Below are 15234 nucleotides of genomic sequence, written 5' to 3' on the forward strand. Positions count from 1 at the left end.
TAACCCTACCCCTAACCCTAACCACAAACCCATATATCGTTTAATCCTAACCACAACCCAAATCTTAACCCTGACAATACCCCTATCCCTTACCCTTACCCTAACCTTAACTTTAACCCTACCCCTAACCCTATCTGTACCCCCATCTCTATCCCTAACCCCAACCCTATTATCCTAACCCTAGCCCTAACCCTACCCACAAACCTATATATCGCTAACGTTAACCACAACCCCAATCCTTATCCTTACCCTAAACCTAACTTTAACCCTAACCCTAACCCTATCTGTAACCCCAACCCTATCCCTAACCCCAACCCTATTATCCTAACCCTAGCCCTAACCCTAACCACAAACCTATATATCGTTAACCCTAACCACAACCCCAATCCTAACCCTTACAATACCCCTACCCCTTACCCTATCCCTAACCCTATTTGTAACCCCAACCCTGTCCCTAGCCCCCAACCCTATTACCCTAACCCTAACCCTAACCACAAACCTATATATCGCTAACCCTCACCACAACCCCAATCCTAACCCTTACCCTAACCCTAACTATAACTTTAACCCTACCCCTAACCTTATCTGCAACCTTCACCGCAACCCCAATCCTAACCCTTACAATACCCCTAACCCTAACCCCTAACCCTATCTGTATCCCCATTCCTGTCCCTAACCCCAACCCTATTATCATAACCCTAGCCCTAACCCTAACCACAAACCTATATATCGCTAACCCTCACCACAACCTCAATCCTCACCCTTACCCTAACCCTAACCCTTACTCTAACCCTAACCCTGGCCCTATCTGTAACCACAACCCTGTCCCTAACCCCAACCCTATTACCCTAACCCTAGCCCTAACCCTAACCGCAAACCTATATATCGCTAAACCTCACAACACCCCCAATCCTAACCCTACCCCCAACCCTTACTCTAACCCTAACTGTGGCCCTACTGTAACCCTAACCCTATTCCCAACCCCAACCCTCTTATCCTAACCCTAGCCCTAACCCTAGCCACAAACCTGTATATCGCTAACCCTAAACCACAACCCCAATCCTAACCCTTACCCTAACCCTAGCCCCTACTCTAATCCTACCCCTAACCCTATCTGTAACCTCAACCCCATCCCTAACCCCAACGCTATTATCCTAACCCTAACCCTAACCACAAACCTATATATCGCTAACCCTCACCACAACCCCAATCCTAACCCTTACCCTAACCCTAACCCTTACTCTAACCCTAACCCTGGCCCTATCTGTAACCCCAACCCTATCCCTAACCCCAACTCTATTGCCCTAACCCTACCCCTAACCCGAACCACAAACCTATAAATCGTTAACCCTAACCACAACCCAAATCCTAACTCTGACAATTACCCCTACCCCTATCCCTTACCCTTACCCTAACCTTAACTTTAACCCTACCCCTAACCCTATCTGTAACCCCAACTCTATCCCTAACCCCAACCCTATTATCCTAACCCTAGCCCTAACCCTAACCACAAACCTATATATCGCTAACCCTCACAACAACCCCAATCCTTATCTTTACCCTAACCCTAACTTTAACCCTAACCCTAACCCTATCTGTAACCCCAACCCTATCCCTAACCCCAACCCTATTATCCTAACCCTAGCCCTAACCCTAACCACAAACCTATATATCGTTAACCCTAACCACAACCCCAATCCTAACCCTTCCAATACCCCTACCCCTTACCCTATCCCTAACCCTATCTGTAACCCCAACCCTGTCCCTAGCCCTAACCCTATTACCTTAACCCTAACCCTAACCACAAACCTATATTTCACTAACCCTCACCACAACCCCAATCCTAACCCTTACCCTAACCCTAACTATAACTTTAACCCTACCCCTAACCTTATCTGCAACCTTCACCGCAACCCCAATCCTAACCCTTACAATACCCCTAACCCTAACCCTAACCCTATCTGTATCCCCATTCCTGTCCCTAACCCCAACCCTATTATCATAACCCTAGCCCTAACCCTAACCACAAACCTATATATCGCTAACCCTCACCACAACCTCAATCCTCACCCTTACCCTAACCCTAACCCTTACTCTAACCCTAACCCTGGCCCTATCTGTAACCACAACCCTGTCCCTAACCCCAACCCTATTACCCTAACCCTAGCCCTAACCCTAACCGCAAACCTATATATCGCTAAACCTCACAACAACCCCAATCCTAACCCTACCCCCAACCCTTACTCTAACCCTAACTGTGGCCCTACTGTAACCCTAACCCTATTCCCAACCCCAACCCTCTTATCCTAACCCTAGCCCTAACCCTAGCCACAAACCTGTATATCGCTAACCCTAACCACAACCCCAATCCTAACCCTTACCCTAACCCTAGCCCCTACTCTAATCCTACCCCTAACCCTATCTGTAACCTCAACCCCATCCCTAACCCCCAACGCTATTATCCTAACCCTAACCCTAACCACAAACCTATATATTGCTAACCCTCACCACAACCCCAATCCTAACCCTTACCCTAACCCTAACCCTTACTCTAACCCTAACCCTGGCCCTATCTGTAACCCCAACCCTATCCCTAACCCCAACTCTATTGCCCTAACCCTACCCCTAACCCGAACCACAAACCTATAAATCGTTAACCCTAACCACAACCCAAATCCTAACTCTGACAATACCCCTACCCCTATCCCTTACCCTAACCCTAATCCTAACTTTAACCGTACCCCTAACCCTATCTGTAACCCCAACCCTATCCCTAACCCCAACCCTATTATCCTAACCCTAGCCCTAACCCTAACCACAAACGTATATATCGCTAACCCTCACAACAACCCCAATCCTAACCCTTACCCTAACCCTAACCCATACTCTAGCCCTAACCCTGGCCCTATCTGTAACCTGAACCCTATCCCTAACCCCAACCCTATTATCCTAACCCTAACCCTAACCCTAGCCACAAACCTATATATCGCTAACCCTAACCACAACCCCAATTGCAACCCTTACCCTAATCCTAACCCTAACTTTAACCCTACCCCTAACCATATCTGTAACCCCAACCCTATCCCTAACCCCAACGCTATTATCCTAACCCTAGCCCTAACCCTAACCACAAATCTATATATCGTTATCCCTAACCACAACCCCAATCCTAACCGTTACAATACCCCTACCCCTAACCCTAATCTTAACTTTAACCCTACCCCTAACCCTATATGTAACCCCAACCCTATTATCCTAACCCTAGCCCCAACCCTAACCACAAACCTATATATCGATAACCCTAACCACAACCCCAATCCTAACCCTTACAATACCCCTACCCTAACCCTATCCCTAACCCTATCTGTAACCCCAACCCTGTCCCTAACGCCAACCCTATTACCCTAACCCTAGCCCTAACCCTAACCACAAACCTAAATATCGCTAACCCTCACCACAACCCCAATCCTAACCCTTACCCCAACCCTTACTCTAACCCTAACCCTGGCCCTACCTGTGACCCTAACCCTATCCCCAACCCCAACCCTATTATCCTAACCCTATCCCCAACCCTAACCACAAACCTTTATATCGCTAACCCTAACCACAACCCCAATCCTAACCCTTACCCTAACCCTAACCCTAAATTTAACCCTACCCCTAACCCTCTCTGTAACCCCAACCCTATCCCTTATCCCAACCCTATTATCCTAACCCTAGCCCTAACCCTAACCACAAACCTATATATCGCTAACCCTAACCACAACCCCAATCCTAACCCTTACCCTAACCCTTACTCTAACGCTAACCCTGGCCCTAACCACAAACCTATATATCGCTAACCCTAACCACAACCCCAATCCTAACCCTTACAATACCCCTATCCCTACCCCTAACCCTAACTTTAACCCTATCCATAACCCTACCCCTAACCCTGCCTGTAACCCCAACCCTATCCCTAACCGTATTATCCTAACCCTAGCCCTAACCCTAACCACAAACCTATATATCACTAAACATAACCCTAACCACAACCCCAATCCTAACCCTTACCCCACCCCTAACCCTTACTCTAAAACTACCCTAGCCCTAACCAAAACCCATATATCACTTACCCTAACCCTAACCTTAACCCTTACCCCTAAACTTAATCCCATTATCCTAACCCTACCCCTAACCCTAACCACAAACTTGTATATCACTAAACCTTGCCCTAACCACAATCCCAACCCTCACCCCATCCCTATCTGTAACCCCAACTGTATCCCAACCCAAACCCTATTATCCTAACCCTAGCCCCAACCCCTACTGGGAAAGTATCGCTGTTGCGCTTGAATATGGGAAAATTTGTTACCGTGAAAACAAGAGGCATCAATTAGTGCACCCTTTGAAAATAGTGAAACAAAGGTTGAAAGCAAGGTAAACTGAGACAGAAAGGTGCATTTTGAGGGTTTACATGAAAACAATTTAATTGTATTTATAGTAAAGATTGCGGTTACACCATGTATTTATCTCTTCTTTGAGTATGTGTGGTTCTGAGAAAAACCGGGGAATAACTCGACGTTTCGAACAGTGTACTCTGTCCGTCTTCAGGAGACTAACTGGGATTCGTTTAAATGGGAGTAATGTTTCGGGTCCAACAGACCCCAACGAGAGACGCTCTTGCGAGCTAGGGTGCCTCACCGACGCGTTCACGGGTGGGGCCGAGTCGGTTTTTGCGCCCGAGTCGAAGCGTAACTGGAGATGCAATCCTTTTGCGGTCAACGAAGTCCGAGGAAGAAATCTTCAGCGGGCGCCCACGTAACGCTCCCCGTCCGGCACCCACGGCGGGAGCGACGCCGCCCACTGCAACATGCCGCCCTCGGGCTGGAAGCCATGGTTCATCCGTGCCGACCAGCTGATTGCACGAATGGCATTGGGACCGACTTGGCAACTCCCCGGGAGCCCTCCTGCGGGGTGCACTATTAACCGTGGATTTCAAGTCAGTTTGGGGCGGCCGTGTCAGACATGCAGCCCAGCAGCCAATCATCAGTCACTGGGGAAGCGCTTGTTCACTCCGCCGTCAGTTCCGGCATGCCCTCCTCCGGCTGTGTCCGCTCCTCTGCCGAGTCCCGCCGGGCCCGCCGCTTGTCCTCCCCTGGCTCCTCCTCCAAGTCCGGTCCGTCCGAGGGCCACCAGGCGGCGCAGGATGGCCCTCCGCGCTCGACCTCGTCTCCCCGCTGCTGGACCCCACCCCCTCTCCCAGAAGCCGCTCCTGCGGGGGCGACGCTGCCTCCTCCGCGGCAAAACGTCCGACCCGGCCCGCCAGGATCGGCCTGTTTGCGGCGCGGGCAAATCCCTCAGATCGAAAGGTTTAGTTTCAGCAGATTGCAGCGAAGCGGCTGCTTAACTGAGCACGATCGGGGGATCCATACCCAAGTCGTCTGCAAGTGATCTGGCATCCCTCTCGAGACGGCGGTTCGGCTTCCGCCAGAGCTCCCGGTCCCCGGACAGGGACCGCGGCGGAGTCGGCGGAGTCGGCCCGGCCCCCAATGCAAGAGCGGGTGGGCGCTAATGCGAGCCGCCCTCGGGCGGGACGCATCGGCAGAGATTTCGACTTAGAGGCATTCAGCCGTAATCTCTCGGGTGGTAACCTTGCACCACCTGCTTTTCGACCGAGCGCCTGAACCAGGGGTCCAATCTGCGGTTCCTCTCGTACTGAGCAGGATTACCGTGGCGACGACCTCTCATCAGTAGGGTAAATCTAACCTGTCTCACGACGGACTAAACCCAGCTCACGTTCCCTATTGGTGGGTGAACAATCCAACACCTGGTGATTTCTGCTTCGCAATGATAGGAAGAGCCGACATCGAAGGATCAAAAAGCAACGTCGCCATGAACGCTTGGCTGCCACAAGCCAGTTATCCCTGTTGTAACTTTTCTGACACCTCTTGCTTCAAACTCCGAAGCTCGAAAGGATCGATAGGCCACGCTTTGACGGTCCGTATTCATACTGAAAATCAAAATCCAACGACTTTTTGCCCTTTTGCTCCGCGCGAGGTTTCCGTCCTCGCTGAGCTCGCCTTAGGACACCCGCGTTACCCTTTGACAGATGTACCACCCCCAGTCAAACTCCCTGCCTAAAGCTGTCGCAGGAGCGGGTGGCGGCCGGCGTCGCCGTGAGGTGGCCGGCCGCGTAGCGCCAGAAGACTGGGCCCGCCCGGGGCCCGCTCCCGGCCCCACCGGCTAAGTACAGAAACGACGAGAGTAGTGGTATTTCACCGTCGGGCCGGGGCTCTCCCACCTATCCTACACCCCCAGTGTCTCTTCACAAGGTCAGCCTAGAGTCAAGCTCAACAGGGTTTTCTTTCCCCGCTGATTCTGCCAAGCCCGTTCCCTTTGCTGTGGTTTCGCCAGATAGATAGGGACAGTGGGAATCTCATTAATCCATTCATGCGCGTCACTAATTAGACGACGAGGCATTTGGCTACCTTAAGAGAGTCATAGGTACTCCCGCCTTTTACCCGCGCTTCGCTGAATTTCTTCACTTTGAAATTCAGAGCACTGGGCAGAAATCACATCGCGTCAGTGCCCCGGCTACGGACGTCGTGATGCTCTGTTTTAATTAGACAGTGGGATTCCCATGGTCCGTACCAGTTCTGAGCTGGCTGTTGGGCGCCGGCCGAAGCGACCGCAGCTAGGCGGCTGCGCAGCCAGGACTGTCCACGAGGCACGTCCCACGCCAGTCCAGGCTCGCCCGGCGCCCCAGAGGCTCCGGAGCCGGCGTGTCGGCCTGAAAGGGTCCCCTGCCCGGTGCCGGGGCCCGCTGGCGCCGCACGCCGCGACCCGCCGGCCGTGCCCGACCGCCGGCCGCGCCCCTATGACGGGGCAGGCGGCGGAGGGGATGGAGGGGGCCCGTGCGCGGACGGCCCCGCAGTCGGAGGGGAAGCGCCGCCGCCAGGACACGGCGCGCCCTGCCGCTTTACCGGATGCAATTGCTCTCTCTCTTTCCTGGGCGCCAGCTATCCTGAGGGAAACTTCGGAGGGAACCAGCTACTAGACGGTTCGATTAGACTTTTGCCCCTGTACCCAAGGCATTGGGGGGGGAGGTGGGGCGCTTGTGCGCCGGCCGCCGCGCGGCCGGATCCCGCCTTGGCCGGGCTCTGGCCGGCCTTCACTCTCGTTGCGCCTCGGGGCTTCACCTGGCGGCCCCCCGACTCGTAGGCCCTATAGAATCCTTGGTCCGTGTTTCAAGACAGGTCGGCAGGGCAAGCAACAATCGCCCGCGGACCCGGGGCGCCTCGGCGCGGCCGACACCGGCCCGGCCGGGGACCGGGAGACCCAGCCAGGCGGCCGCCGCGAGGAGGCGACGACACGCAGGCGGGTGCGGCCTGTCGTCCCTTCTTCGGCCAGGCGGCCGGTGCAACCACGGCAGGTTTCTAGGCTCTTCGACCGCCCCCCCGTCGGGGGACCAGGGTGGCCGGACGAACCCAACCGGTCGGTCAATGCCGGCCCGAATGCCCAGCCGGTCACGGGCGCCGCGCCCAGGAGAAGTGCACTTGGCCGGGCGCGGAGGCGCTCCTGCGCCCCGCCCCCCTGCTAGGGGGTTGCAGAGGTGCTGGGCCGCGGTGGGCACCGCGCCGGCCGCGCTGAATCTTCTGGGCCCGATCTGCGCGGCCCTCCTGTTTGCTTCTCGACGGCTTCACGTACTCCTGAACTCTCTCTTCAGAGTGCTTTTCAACTTTCCCTCACGGTACTTGTGCTCTATCGGTCTAGTGCCGGTATTTAGTCTTGGATGGAGTTTACCACCCGCCTTTGGGCTGCGCCACAAAACAACCCGACTCCCAGAAGCCCTGGTCGCCGGCCGGACGCGTCTGCAGGGGCCTGATACCCGCCACGGGACGGAGGGGGCCTCGATCAGAAGGACCTCGGCGCCGCTGCGACCGCCGGACCGGACTTCCCTACGCCACAGTTCCCGTGGGCCCGCCGGGGGCCCTGGACTCGGCGCTGTGCTCTTCCGGCTTCGCTCGCCGCTACTGGGGGAATCCTGCTTGGTTTTTTTCCCTCCCCTTAGTGATATGCTTAAATCCAGCGGGTCCTCTCGCCCGACCTGAGTTCGATGGGTTCGCGATAGGCCTTGGCCTCTCTCTCTCTCTCTCTCGCCTCTCGGGTGCCCGGCCGGCGCCTCGGCTGCTGCCAGGAAAGGGGCCCAACTCCGCGGCCCGTCTTCGCGGGCTCTCTTCTCTCTCACTCTCTCTCTCGGCGCTGGGCGCCCGCTTCCTCTCCCTCTCCGGCGGTCCACTCGGAAATCTGCCACGGGGCTGGCGGCACTCGGTCCCCGCTGGCGGTGCCAGGCCTCCTTTTTTTCTCTTGGCCTGCCCTGCCTGCCTGCTTGGCCTCCTTCCGGCGCGCTCCCTCAAGGCCGCCCGTGTCTTTCTTGTTCGGCTCGGGGGACGACCGGCGCTCGTGGGTGTGCCGGATACTCAGCGCTGACCTGCCACACCACGGCGGACTCCCCCAGGGAGCGATCCGGCCCTCCGCGCGGAGACTGCGCCCGGCTGTTGCCCCTTCGCCTGCCCGCAGATTTCCCATATCATCCTCCCCGGAGAGCTGGGGACCCGCGCCGAATCCTCTCAGTGTCTCGGTACTCATATTGCTGCCGCCTGCAGCCAGTGTCCTCGCGGGGGCCTCGGGCCCCCCGGCTGCCGGCCGGCGCTCTCGCGTCGCGGCCCCTCCCGGCCGTGGCAATTGCCCAGCTCAATGCAACCCTCAGGCGGACGAAGTCCGGGCCGCGGGGGGCCCGGGCCGCCATGTGCGTTCGAAATGCCGATGATCACTGCGTTCTGCCATTCACACTGATTTTCGCAGCTGGCTGTGTTCCTCATCGGGGCACGAGCCGAGTGATCCACCGCCGAGAATTGTCTTTCGTTTGGGGGGTTGGCTCTGTCCATCACATCTCGATAACTGCGCCGGTGGCCCGGTCGAGGAGCATCCAGCTCTTTTTGGAATCCGAAAAAAAAACCACCGGCAGGAGCCAGCCGAGCGGGGACCTGTCGCCTCTCACGCGGCGGCTCCCTTCCCCAAGGGGGGCCGCTCCGACCGCGTCTCACCGATCCATTCGAGGCCGAGCCTCGGCGTTCCGGGGCCCCGGCGAGCGCCAGGAGTCCCGCGCCCACTCGGCTCGGGCTACAGTGCACCCTGGCGTGGGCCACTCCCGCCTACACCCGGAAGACAGCACGGTGGCCGGCCCTCACCGCCTCAGCTGTCGGAAGGGGGCCGGTCGGGCACGCTCTCTCTGCTCGGTAATGATCCTTCCGCAGGTTCACCTACGGAAACCTTGTTACGACTTTTACTTCCTCTAAATGATCAAGTTCGATCGTCTTCGGGCGCAAAAGCGAGGCGCCGGGGGCCCCGCCGCGGCCCGTCCGAGGATCTCACTAAACCATTCAATCGGTAGTAGCGACAGGCGGTGTGTACAAAGGGCAGGGACGTAATCAACGCGAGCTGATGACTCACGCTGATGACTCACTGGGAATTCCTCGTTTGAGGGAGACAATTGCAACTCCCTATCCCAAGCACGAATGAGGTTCAACAGATTGCCAAGACCTTCCAGCCAAGGGCGACTACCCGCTGATAATTTCAGTGTAGCGTGCGTGCGGCCCCGAACATCTAAGGGCATCACAGACCTGTTATGGCCCAATCTTGCGTGGCTGAACGCCACTTGTTCCTCTAAAAAGTCAGCCTCCGGCGCTGCTTCCGGCGCGTCTATTCAGCAAGCCAGAGTCTCGTTCGTTATCGGAATTAACCAGACAAATCGCTCCACCAACTAAGAAGGGTCATGCCCCACCACCCACACAATCAAGAAAGAGCTCTGATTCTGTCAATCCTCACTGTGTCCGGGCCGGGTGAGTTTCCCCGTGTTGAGTCAAATTAAGCCGCAATCTCCACTCCTGGTGGTGCCCTTCCGTCAATTCCTTTAAGTTTCAGCTTTGCAACCATACTTCCCCCGGAACCCAAAAGACTTTGGTTTCCCGCCGACTGCCCGCTGCGTCATTGGAGTAACGCCGGCGGATTGCCAGTCGGCATCGTTTATGGTCACTACCTCACCGTGTCGGGATTGGTTAATTTGCGCGCCTGCTGCCTTCCTTGGATGTGACAGACATTCGAAGGATCCGTCGCCGGTGCGAGGACCGTGCGATCGGCCAGGTTATCCAGAGTTCATCAACGGAGCCGGGACGGGCCCGGGTTGGTCTTGTTCCTACTAAGAGCACGCCTACCGCAAGGTCGGCGCTTGCTGGCATGTTTTAGCTCTAGAAATACCGCAGCTATCCGTGTAGGGGGATGCGCTCGAACCATAACTGATTTAATGAGCCATCGGCAGTTTCGCTTGGTAAAGCTTTTACTTAGACATGCATGGCAGGATCAACCAGGTAGCCCCTCGGGGCCGGGGCCCGCCAACTCGGGCCCTCAAGACTGCTCGGCAGCGCCGCGGCTGCCGGGCCGCGGTGCTGGAGTCCTGCGCCTCTCTGCTCTCGCTCACCTCCCGGCCTCCGCTCCCTCCGGCCTGCCGACGGTCCCTCGCCCTCTCCGGCCCGGGCAGCACTTCCTTTCCTTCCTTGGGCGCGCGGGCGGCCGCTGGAATGCCGCCCGCCGGCTTCCTCTCGCCTCGATCCAGGAGTGGGCACCCGGATCAGGCAGGAAGCCAGGAGGCTGGCCAAGCTGAGCTCCCTCCGTGTGGGAGGTCCCCTGCCTGCCGCCGGGGCTGCGGCTCGGATTGACCGTGGGGCGCCGCCTGCTCGGCGGGCGGCGGGGTCGCGCGTGGCTCCGTCCGGGGGGGCCCGCTGCCGGCTCTCCGGGCTTGGGACGCCACCGCACGACGTCAGTGCGCCTTGGGCGGCTGGGACCCGGCGGAGCTCTAATACGGCCCACCACAGGGCGGGCCGGTCCCTCTGGAAGCTGCCGGGCCAATCCAGACGTCCCAAATATTGCTGCTCGGGGCAGCGGAGAGCCCGCCGCTCTCCGAGGGGCCCTGCTCCCCTCTCCCTCTATCTACCGCTCGCTCTTCCGCAGCGTGCCGGGCTGCTGCTCCAGCCCCTCCTTAAGGCTTCCGGCCACGCACCACCGCTCTTCCGGCCCGGGGTCCGGCCGAACTGCACCCCCGGGAACGGCCTTTCCGACACCTCTAGGCAAGGCCGGGCCGGCCAGCCGACGCTCTTCTTGGCATGAAGGGTCGACCGGCCGCGCCGAAAACGCCGTTGACGGAGCGCCCGGAGGGCCTCCTGGCGGGACGGCAAGCCGCCACTTTCGTCGAGCCGCTCCGGAGCGGGGCTTGTCAGACCCCGAGGGAAATCGCTCCCAAGGCTTGGGCTCGACCGTGTAGGAATTGCCGTTTTGTATGGACAATATATGGCTGTACTGATTTCTGGCAGCTGGAGCTGAGCTCGAGACCACCCTTCCCCCTATAAATAGGCAAACCAGGGAGTGGGGGTTAAGGTCCAAAATGCTCTCATTGAAATACGCACGTTTTGGGCCCAACCTGTCCCGGCGCAAAGCCCTCTCAGAGACCTTGGGTGGGCCAGCGAGCCGATGGACGGCAGGCTGTAGGCGCCCGGCCCGCTTTCCGCGGGCAACCCCGGACATCCGAACTTCTCGGACCAGGGTTTCCGAGGAAGGCGATTCACCGCACCGCACCACCCTCCCCGCCGGCATGGAGCCGTTTTTGCCCGGGGAAGCATGTCGGAAATGCACGGCTTTAGGGGGACGGCGTGCGGCTGCAGTGGGTTTTTCTTTCCCCAGGACGGCAATTTGCCGCGCTACACCACCAGTCCCCGCCGCTCCGGAGCCAGGCTTGTCCAGACCCCAGGGGAATCGCTCCAGAGCCCTGGGCTCCACTGTGTGGGAATGGCCGTACCGTATGGACAATATAAGGCTGTACTGATTACGAGAGACGCTCTCGAGAGCCGGGGTGCCTCGACGACGCGTTCGCAGGTGGGGACGAGTCAGTTTTTGCGCCCGAGTCGGGTTGAAACCGGAGATCCGACCTTTGGCGGACCACGAAGTCCGAGCAAGAAATCTTCAGCGGGCGCCCACACAACGCCGCCCGTCCGGCACCCACGGCGGGACCGGCGCCGCCCGCTGCAAGACTCTGTCCCCGGGCCGGAGGCCCCGGTCCCTCCCCAGACGAGGCCCGTCGCACGACGGCATTGGGACCGACTTGGCAACTCGCCACCCCAGCGCTATTCCCCCAGAGCCCTCCTACGGGGTGTACTGCCAACCCTGGATTTCAAGTCTGTTCAGGGCGGCCCCCTCAGACTCCCGTCCCAGCCGCTGGGCGAGCGGGGGTTCTATCCACCGTCAGTCCCGGCGGGCCCTCCTCCGGCTGCGCCCGCTCCTCCTCCGCCGCCTGTCCGGCACCACCTCCGGCCCTCCGTGCAACGGGGCCCTCCCACCACCGGTCCTTCGGGTCCACCCCCCCCAGGGCCGCCGGGCGAGCGCCAGTTCACTCCGCCGTCAGTCCCGGCGGGCCCTCCTCCGGCTCCACCCGCTCCTTCTCCGCCGCCGGTCCTCCCCGGTCTCCTCCTCCTCGGGTCCGGCCCGCCCGAGGGCCACTGGGCGCCGGCTGGCCTCCCGCGTTCGACCTCCTCCCTCCACTGCTGGACCCCACCACCCCGCCTCCCTGCCACCCTATCCCTATGAGCTCAAGACCACCCTCCCCCCTATAAATAGGCGAACCAGGGAGTGGGGGTTAAGGTCGGAAATGCTCTCATTGAAATACACACGTTTTTGTTCCAACTGCTCCCGGGGCAAAGCCCTCTCAGAGGCCTTGGGTGGGCCAGCGAGCTGTTTGACGGCAAGCTGGAGACGCCCAGCCCGCGCGGCTGCAGGAAACCCCGGACATCAGGCGAAGTTTTCAGAGGATGGCAATTCACTGCTTGGCGCTCGATTGTGTCGGAAATGCACGGCTTTAAAGGGTTTATGTTATGTGTTTTTTATTTTTCAATTGATAAAGTGTTTCTACCTGAACAATTGTTTGCTCATTTTACCTTGGTTGCACCGCCTTGATATCAATAAAAAAAACAAAAACTTGTTTGAGGGGTGACCAACACGCCGCGCCTGTCTCCTCGTTAACATAAGAATATGTGACGTAAACTCCGGAGATCGGCATACTTTCCCGGTAATACGTGGCAGCTTGATCAGCAGCATCACACGCACTTCTTGTAAAGTTTCTTGAGAATTTCGCCGCACTCCTTCACGAAAATAACGTAGTTTTTTCAGAATGCAACCGACCTGTGTTGTTGCTGGTTGCAGCAACACTACCAAAGATGATTTTACTCTGCATCGTTTTCCATCTGACCCAAAATTTCGACAAATTTGGACAGCGAAAGTGAAGCTGACCCGAGCCAAGTGGTCGGACCAAACGAGCACTCACTGATCTGCTCCGCACACTTCGAGCCTTCTTGTTTTGATCGAAACGCCAACAATCAATAACATCAGTTTGAGATTAAGTTCAAGGCATATGCTTCGTCTTGATGCTGTACCCGCAATATTTCTAACAAGCAAGAAAAGCGAGCCGGTACTGGAAGAGAAGAGGAAGGGTGCTTTGGCAAAACGCGAGCGACTCTGAGTAAGTTTTATCGTTTCTCACTCGCCATGCATTCACGTTAGTTTCATAATCGCATGGTGCGTGTAATCGTTTGTACACGTTTCGTTATGCAAAGTACACTTCATGTACAGTATATGTGCGTGTACGTGGGGTGGGTGCGTACACGTGGCTACCGGGTGGGTGCGTGCGTGTACATGTATAATGAACGACATCGTGGGCTTACACTATAGAGTTACAAATCTTACACGTACGTGTACACGGATACATGTACATGTACATCATGCCTTGTAGTTGTACCTGTACACACGTACTTCACGAATGACAACTATTCGCACTGTCCATGCTGGCGACTGCCCAAAATTCAATTTTATTAGCCTACTTTAATATTTGTACATCTTGATAGGCTAATGACGGGGCAGGGTTGAAATCGGTTAACACTTTCTTGTTGACATTAATCTGGTCACTCACTAATATGCAAGGTGCAGTTCTTTTTCAATCAGCATAAGCTTTACTGATCGTGACATTCATGTGTGTGCCATGAAGCTCAGAAGCAACAATATTATTAGCCGTAAGGTGTCTGCCCCTGATTTTGTTTCTTCTGCCTTTCAATATGTTTTCACTATATAAGCACAACTGTGGTAGTTTAAAAATGACACTGTTGTTTTACTGAACTATTTCTCCTATTCATTTTAACAAGGATTAATTTCATTTAATTTGTTTTCTTTCATTGGAAACTGCTATCAGGTTATGGAGGCTGTGCTTCCACGGAAACAAGCCAGAAGAGACAGCAACCAAGTCGGAAAGGTGGGAGATAGAACCTTGTGCATAGAAAGTGTGCCAGACCCAGAGTGTACTGCGGGTGCTAGTAGCATGATTCCAGCTGTGTCGGTAAGTCCATCACAATCACTTGCTCCCTTCAACTATTGTTGAACATTCAAGAGGAACAAATGGGTATTGTTCTTTCAATTTTTCTCTCTGGAAATATTTTTAAAATAACTTTCATTTTGTTCTTTTACACGTACAGAGTGTGGATGCTGCTTGTCAGACTGATCCAGTGAAAATTCTTTGTTGTGATATACGTAAGTATCAAAATGCATTTGAAATGTCTATTTTTGTTATCATATTGATTTATAAATGGCATTTTTCTTCTTATTCTGTTTTCTTGCTCTCGTCATAGTTCATGACAAACAACAAATTTATATAATTTTTTTCGGATAGATACCGATGCCGAAATACAAGCTATTCCCGAAGTCAGCGAAACTGGAATACAATGCAAGCTGCTTGATGATTCAGAGGTCGAGGAGGTACAAGACAATGAAGTTGAAGAATTAGAAGAGGAAGAGTTAGAAGAGGAACAAGAGCGTGATGATTCCTCCGACTATGAACCATCCTCATCATCATCTTCGCCATCATCTTCATAACCTTCTCGCACCCGGTCATTCAAAAAGTAAGTACGATAGATGCAGTATATGAAACGAGAATTTATTTTATAAGGTTACATCAGAAACAAAGCGAAATGTTTTTTAAATTTAAAATTAACCTTCTCTCATCGCAGAGTAGAAACTACTTTTCATTCCTACACTCACCGTGGTATCACCTTGGTTTACCCAAATGCCATTGATCTTTTGTAAACAGAAGGGGGAGAAGTCCAC

At 55.7% G+C, this 15234-nt stretch overlaps 1 non-coding gene and 2 pseudogenes across 1 annotated transcript; all 3 read right to left on the minus strand.

The window, feature by feature from the left end:
- Window positions 1-5339: 5339 nt before the first annotated feature.
- Window positions 5340-8098, minus strand: LOC147795591 (large subunit ribosomal RNA; annotated as a pseudogene).
- A 644-nt stretch (window positions 8099-8742) lies between these two features.
- LOC147795592 (5.8S ribosomal RNA) lies at window positions 8743-8899 on the minus strand. Its single transcript, XR_015423738.1, has one exon. It is a non-coding gene; the product is annotated as a 5.8S ribosomal RNA (ribosomal RNA).
- A 383-nt stretch (window positions 8900-9282) lies between these two features.
- On the minus strand, window positions 9283-10436 carry LOC147795593 (small subunit ribosomal RNA; annotated as a pseudogene).
- Between the last annotated feature and the right edge of the window lie 4798 nt (window positions 10437-15234).

Source organism: Acanthaster planci, unplaced genomic scaffold (assembly GCF_054643075.1).
Source record: "Acanthaster planci isolate LZ-2023a unplaced genomic scaffold, COTS_SCS Contig3, whole genome shotgun sequence".
In the NCBI taxonomy this organism is placed as follows: domain Eukaryota; kingdom Metazoa; phylum Echinodermata; class Asteroidea; order Valvatida; family Acanthasteridae; genus Acanthaster; species Acanthaster planci.